This window comes from Vicia villosa, linkage group LG2 (assembly GCF_029867415.1).
Source record: "Vicia villosa cultivar HV-30 ecotype Madison, WI linkage group LG2, Vvil1.0, whole genome shotgun sequence".
NCBI lineage: Eukaryota > Viridiplantae > Streptophyta > Magnoliopsida > Fabales > Fabaceae > Vicia > Vicia villosa.
Genome location: NC_081181.1, coordinates 202,944,365 through 202,952,413, shown reverse-complemented (window position 1 = coordinate 202,952,413; position 8,049 = coordinate 202,944,365).

Below are 8,049 nucleotides of genomic sequence, written 5' to 3'. Positions count from 1 at the left end.
CGTAATTTCTCTTTTGTGTACAATGATGGGTTTTCTTAATATGTGTAAAGTTCAAAATAACATAAAAAATGGAAAGAGTATAATTAATAAAAAGTATTTTAATAAATGGTATTATTTCTAAAATAATTATTCTATTAAATAATTCTTTTAAGATAAGTCAAATAAGAGAATTATTATAAGACGGCGGTAGTAAATTATTCTAAATGAAGTTTATTTATATATGTAAGGCTAGAAAGCGTATTTATTTGAATTTTGTGACAACATAAGCAATAATGCAATATATCTTGAAAGTTGGAAACATGAAGAAAAAAAAGACAAAGGAAGCAGCAGAGCAGTGAGAGACGTGTTTGGAACAAAATGAAACTCTCAATAAAGAATTGAAGAACAAACAACAAGATTAACACGAGAATGGCAAAGACAGTGAGGAGAAAGACAAGAATCTTTTTCAGTTCGTCAAGCCCGCGTATATGATATCATGATGAAGATGATACTAGCTTGTACTTATTTGTTGCATGTGAAATGTACGGTGAACCACAGCTCAGCACCATTTTCCTACTGACTCAATCATGTGCGCCTATATATGTTGAATTTTTCTTCACTCCACGTTTGTTTTAGAAACGGAAAATTAATCTGTTAACCCATACTTATATATCAGAAAACTCTCAAAGTATATATGAAAAGATTAAAATAGTATTGTTCAAAGTTTTCATTAAAAAAATTTAAAATCTCTTGGACGATACTGAAAATTTTAAGCATTAAACTGGAAATTTTTAAAAACGTGAGAATTTTTATTGAAAATTTTGAAATTTCTGAATTTTTTTTTTAAAATTTCTAGTAGATTTTACCAAAAGTTTAAAAATTTCCAAAACATTTTATTGAAAATTTAAATTTTCTGAGAGATTTTACCATAAACTTTAAAATTTACAGTGGATTTTATCGAAAATTTTAAAATTTTCAAAAGATTTTATCAGCAATTTTAAAATTTTCAGTAAAAATTTACAAAATTATAACATAAATTTTGAATTTTTTTTAACTAATTACAACTTATTGAAAATTTCATATATATCCAAAATTTTAATACTATAACAGAAATTTCGTTCGTAAAGAAATATTCTCATTTTATTAAAAGAATTTTTGAAATAATAAAAAATGAAAAAGTGTCAAATATAATTTGGGGAGGGCAAGTAATTTTTCTTCCACATTTGTTTTTAGATCTAGATTCCACACTTTCCTCTTGAATCATTGACTCACACAGGGATTAGAATAATTAGATATCTAAATTCATCTTTCTACCACCTTCCAATTTTACAATTCACTAGAGTTTTAAAACCTTTTCTTCACATTGTGTCTGTGCCAAAACTATTTTTATTTGAAATTGTGATCATATGCTAGTTTTTTATTCATACCACCCTTGTGTTCGGGTATAAGAGTATTTACTTATTTACTTATTTTTGGAATACAAATCATATTTAATTTTTTTCTAATCTAAAATTAGATCAATAATGGAGAGCACATTAGCTTACATATATTGGACCACTGCATGGCATGCATGTAATTGGTTACTGGTTAGCCATCGATATCTAAGTCTGGGGTCCATTAAACATTTAGTTAAGTGAGACAAAATTGCCATGAATTAATTATCTACACTTTTATTGGGTTTCAATTATGAAATATGAATATTCCACGCATAAATAATTATCCTTTGATTTGAATACTAACACCAAGATAAATTATAATTATTTTTTTTTATAAAATAATTTATGCATGTTAGGTCAGATCTCACAAGTTTAAATTTTAGAGGCATCTATTTGCTTAAACATGCACGGTATAAGATTTTTTTTTTTATTATAAATCTAAAGTTTTCGAGAGCTATTTTTTTTCTTCCAATAAACACTTGAATTAAACGTATAACGGATGTAACCCAATACAAAAGAAAACGGACAAGAACAAAACCAACGATAATAGTGAAAATTAAATTATCCTACACGCCTACATAAGCGCAAGGATTGTTAAGCCAAACCTCTTAACATATATTATATTGTACATCCATTTTGCTTACAATTAACATGCTTGTCTTTTGTCACCATCACGCATGACCTATTTATAATTAAGGGTTGAAAATTAATCAATAACGTGAACCTTAGCAGGAGGAAAGTCACTTGTTAATGTTTTATATCAAAATGTAAATAGAATTTCTTTCTTGAATATAATTAACTGTATGTTTTGGGAAACACTAATGCAGAAAATACTTTTTACATCAGGCGAAAAGTACATTTTACATCGGGTTTGGTCCGATGTAAAACAAAGCGATGTAATAAATCAAAGACATTTTACATCGGGTAACAGTCCGATGTGAAAAATCCACATACCACATCGATTGAATATTAGATCCGATGTGAAAAAAAAATTCAATTTTATATATATATATATATATATATATATATATATATATATATATATATATATATATAAAACATCGGTGAAATTAAAGGTTTGATGTAAAGACCAACGTGATGTCAAGTTATTTACGAAACTGCCACCGTGTTTTATTTTTCCAATTTTTCACATCGGTGGAAATATAGGCCCAATATAAAATCCTCATTTTATTTACGAAACTGCCACCGTGTTTTATTTTTCCACTTTTTCACATCGGTGGAAATATAGGCCCAATATAAAATCCTTTATAACACAATTTCATTTTATTTACGAAACTGCCACCGTGTTATATGTTTTCCCAAATCAAATATTTTTCATATCATTAGAAATAAATATCTGTTGTAAAATCATTTGACAAATATTTTTCACATCATATATCTTAAAACCTGATGTAAAATCCTTTAACCAAATGTCTTATTTTTAGTAGTGAAAATTTATTACTATAAGTAAGTTGATAATCCAAATGGTATGATTTTATTGAATTTAACTTATAACTGGTCAGCTGTACTTCAATTATAAATGAGTTGTATGTTAAATATATTAGAGTGGGATATTAATTATTTGAGGCATGTTATGGTGACACTGGAAAAACAGTAGTTTTACACCGTATTTTCTATGCTTCATTATATGTCTGGCACAAATTTCAATTATTATAAAATAATAAAATTATAAAAGAAGTAGACTTTACCGAATGAAAATATGGTGTAAGTATCAAAATGGTGTACCTATATCATTTATCTAATTATTTATCATATATTTTAAGATTTTAGACAATAATGTGAGACGCATCTCTCATAATATTCAGTAAAATGTGGAACGTATCTCTCATATGTTTAAAGACTTTCATTTTCAATAAAATTGATGTTTTTCAATGGCTTCGTTTTGGCTTTTTTTACTTTCATTTTCAGTAAAATCGATGCTTTTTTTCGCTTCGTTTTGCTTTTCTATGGCTATGTTTTGTTCCATTTCATTTTGCCACTCATGAACTTAAAAAGTCAATGAAGACAACGAACTAAAAAAAATGTGGAACGGAACTAAAGGACCAAAACAAGTTCTAATTTTGAAGTACACATTTGGTTTTGAGGAACTAAAGATATGTTTTGAAAGTAAATATAAAAAATAATTTATTTTCAGAAAAATAATGGATTTTTTCTTTTTGATTTTTTGTTGTCTTTGTTGTCCTTATAACATTTGTTTCTGATTTGTTGTTGTTCTGATCTTATATTGTGTTCCTGTATTGTGATGATCTTAAATTGTTAACACCTTAATAAATGTTCCTGATTTTTCTTCCCTTAAATGTGTTCTGTTTTTTTTGTTTGTAAATATTCAAAATGTGATGATCTCTTCTTTCTGTTGTCCCTTAAATATTTTTTATGTTATAAACACAGACACTCTACCAAATTTGCAACTCTGCATTTCTGTAGATGTCTTACTATGGATTTATTGATTTTGTTACACACTATATTTGGCGATTGTGTCTGTTATATTTTCAGAATTTGTGACTCTCGTTTTTGTTAGTCAAGAAGCTGAATGGTTGGAGGACCTTTTGTTAGAAGTTTCATTGACTATAGAAACTGTTTCAAAGGTGATGATACATTGCGATAGTCAAACCATTTTAGCTAGAGCATTCAACAAAGTGTATAATGGAAAGCCTAGACACATAGAACTTAGACATTCCTTTGTGTGAAAATTGATTAAGGATGGAATCATTTCACTCACTTATATACGAACGAACTATAATTTGGCAGATCCATTTACTAAGCCACTGGTCAGAAACTTAGTAAAGACAACCTCGAGAGGTATGGGGTTGAAACTCCTTGAATAAGAGTTCCAACAACGGCGACAATTCAATCTTACGTTGACAGAACATTAACCTCAAGATTCAATGGGTAACAACAAGTCGTTAATTTGCATGTATGTCAGACATTTGATAAATTGAGGGTTGAAGTTTTTCAAACTCTTAATGAAGTTCAATACCGAGGAGAAGTATCTCATGGAAAATGATATAATATGAACTTTTCCTATGTGAATTTCGAGATGGTGTTGTCTCAAAGTGAGAGTTGGAGTTTCTCTCATAAAAAATTCATGAAATAGGAAAGCACAAGGCCATAAATAAGTGTTAGGCAAGAAATGTAGGCGAAAAACCCTTACAGAATGTGTGTAAGGTAACGCCGTTCTAATCACATAGTTAATGGTTTAAAATCAAAAAAAATACTTAAATGTATTAATATTCTTTGTTTCCATTTTTTCTAGAATTGATATTGTCATTATTAGAACAAGTGGGAGATTGTTGTAAATTATTAATAATTAATCACAATGGTTGTGTTCTAAAATGACAAGAAAATTTGCATATGAAGTTTTGTATTTTGAATTTGAAAATAGGCAACACTACGTGAAGTGTTGCACTAGGCAGTTTGTGTTTTGAATGCAGAAATAGACAACACTTTGTAAATTGTTGCAGAATGCGAAATAGTACAACCTTTGAAAATTGTTGTAGTAGGCGAAATAGTGCAACATTTGAAAAGTGCTGTTTGTAGGTGAAACAGTGCAACATTTAACAAAAGTCTTGCTGAAAGTGTGTGTTTCATCAAGGGTCGCAACCTTATGAAACAACACTAGTTTGACCAATAAATTGAGCATTCTGAAATCAGAAAGACACATTAGAAAATCTTATACTCTTTACTATAAATTTCATACACTCTTCGTTACATTTGAGTTTTCGTCGATTTTACGCAAACTCAATAAAAGGCTTAATTATCCTGGATATTCATGCGTTCTAACTCTAAGACATATTTGAGAGTGCTTGAAATACTTATAAGAAAAGTGATTTTATTTACGATTATAACCTCGATGCATTTAATTTCCATTTGACTTAAGTTGATTTTTCTAACAATACTCACTTATATATTTAGTAATATATTTATCATTAAAATTAAAAGTCAAGAGTGTGTGTTAAAAAATCATTGAAGAATAAGTTTTTTTTAATCTTTTTTCCACTGAAATGCACTTCTATATAGGGATGGCAAAGGATATTTATGGGCATAAGTATTACTCTCCCTCTCTATACATGGACATGGATACTACTCTTCTGATACCCGTCCCATTTATCCCGTCTCATTAGATAAATGTGATAACTATGTCAATTTCATATTCATGTGAGTATATACTAAATAAATATCAGTAAATTTTGAAATATCCCCCATATATTTAGGATATCCGTAGATATTATCATTTAAATATTTTTTAAAATAAAACTATAATTAAGTAAAATCTCTTTATTCTCTTTTTAAAATTATATACAAATTGTTTCAAATTTAATATAAAATAATAATAATAATAATAATAATAATAATAATAATAATAATAAATAAATCACATTCACTTTTTTTTATACCAACACAGAATTTATAAATAAAAAGACATATACAAAAAAGATGGGGACATAAAACCAAGACCCTCATAGCTAACAAACTCTAAAGTAGAGAATTTTCAGCCAATTACAAACTAAATCGTCAAAAATAGATACAAGAAGTTCATTTCACTAAACAAAATCTTGAATGAATAGGCCTAATGAAACTAATTTGTCTGCACAATGATTCTCTTCTATGAAAATGTGTGATATGATAAAGTTCATGTTGTTAGTACTATAAATCATATTCGCTTTATTTCTTCTTCCACCGCATAATTATACTAAATTCAAAAATAATAATAATAATAATAATAATAATAATAATAATAATAATATTGTTTTAGATTTATTAAAATAATATTTAATTAATTTTGATAATTATAACGGATATGGATATCCACTAATAAAAGTACTATCAAATTTGTATACATACCCGTAAATTAATAGAGAATTAAATACTCATTAATTTTACTTGCATATTATCTAATAAATCATTAAACTCGTACCCGTGACGGATTTTACCCGTGAATATCCACGTATACAAAAAAAAAAAATCCTGCTATCTCTACTTCTATACCTTGAAATTAGTGTGTGTTTGATTTTGATTAAGACTGATTTAGAAGTAAAAATAATTTATACTTCTTAAAAATTATGTAAAAGTGAATTTTACAAGTGTAAATCATATTAAAATTTTAATTGATTCATAAATATTAATAATTTATTTATATTAATATTTAAATATAAATAAATATTATTGTAAATTCTTGAACCTTAACCCACCGTTTTACACCCATTCAACTACATTAGAAAATATCAGTTATTCCACCAACCCTAAAAAATTATAATTATAACTTTCAACTAAATTAGAAAGTATCAGTTATTCCACCAACCCTAAAAAATTATAATTATAACTTTAATAGAATCAATTTCAAAAACATAATAAGTTTAGTATTTTTTTTATGAACAAACAAATTAAAATAATTTCTGCATCTTTAAATACCTTATGTCTCTTTCAAAATTAAATAAGAGTCATAGACAATAGACTTAGTCACTTGAAATGTCTACCTACAAAATCCTCACAAATTTACTAGTACGTCAATTTGATTCAATTTACTATAGTATACACGTCCTCTTTGATTCAATTCGTTAAACTGAAAATAGCATGAGACAAGGCAGAAACATTAGTACACTGTGCATGTGTTTTTTACAAGGAAAAAGACATTAATATTGTGCAAGTTGATCAGAGCATAATATTATACGATCAGCGGTTAATCAACCCAACGCCTTATCAAACAAAAAGTTAGATTAGTTCTATAAACAAAACAAATTAGATAAATATTCAAACAGATGTATGGTTCCTTTTGTCTATTTTCTCTAATAATTTGTGTCCTTAGCCATAAGAAATATTATTTTTCTACAAGTGTTTGTTAAGCTTTAATAGTTAATTTGTGTTAATTTTTTAAAACAAATATTTATTAATTAAAAATATTTTATTTAATAAATTCTTGTCAGATCTGGTTTTTTTGCATGTACTTTCTTTCTACGATGACGATGGAAGGTTAGCCATCGTCCATTTTTTTGTCTTGACAAAGTCAAATAAATGATCACAGCTCACTGCTAGCTAGTAGACATGAATTTTTATAAACAAAACCTAGTTGTCACATAAGAAAAACTCTCAACATATTTGTTAAATAAAGATTAGTCGTAGTAATTTAATGGCAGTGGATATTTCTTTACCCATAAAAAAATATTACAGTAGGAATTATTTATTATTCTATAAGTAATGATGTACTTAAATGAGTTTTACATGAGGTAAGGGTGTCATTCTTATTTCTACATGAATCATTTCATTGATTAATATAGTTATTTATACAATGTATACAACAAAAATCTCATTCTCGATAAATATTGAGTCAGTTTATTTCAGTTTTAAACTTTATAATATTTTATATATTTATTAAAAAAAATACAAAAAATTAAAAAATATCAAATAAAAAATTAATTTAAATAATTTTTTATGATGACATTTTAAATTTTTTAATTTGAGCATAAGCTCGTCTTATTCTAGATCAATATTTGTCTTAACACAAACATAAAGGAGAAAATCATAGATATTATTATATATATATATATATATATATATATATATATATATATATATATATATATATATATATATATATATATATAGGTTAAACTAAACC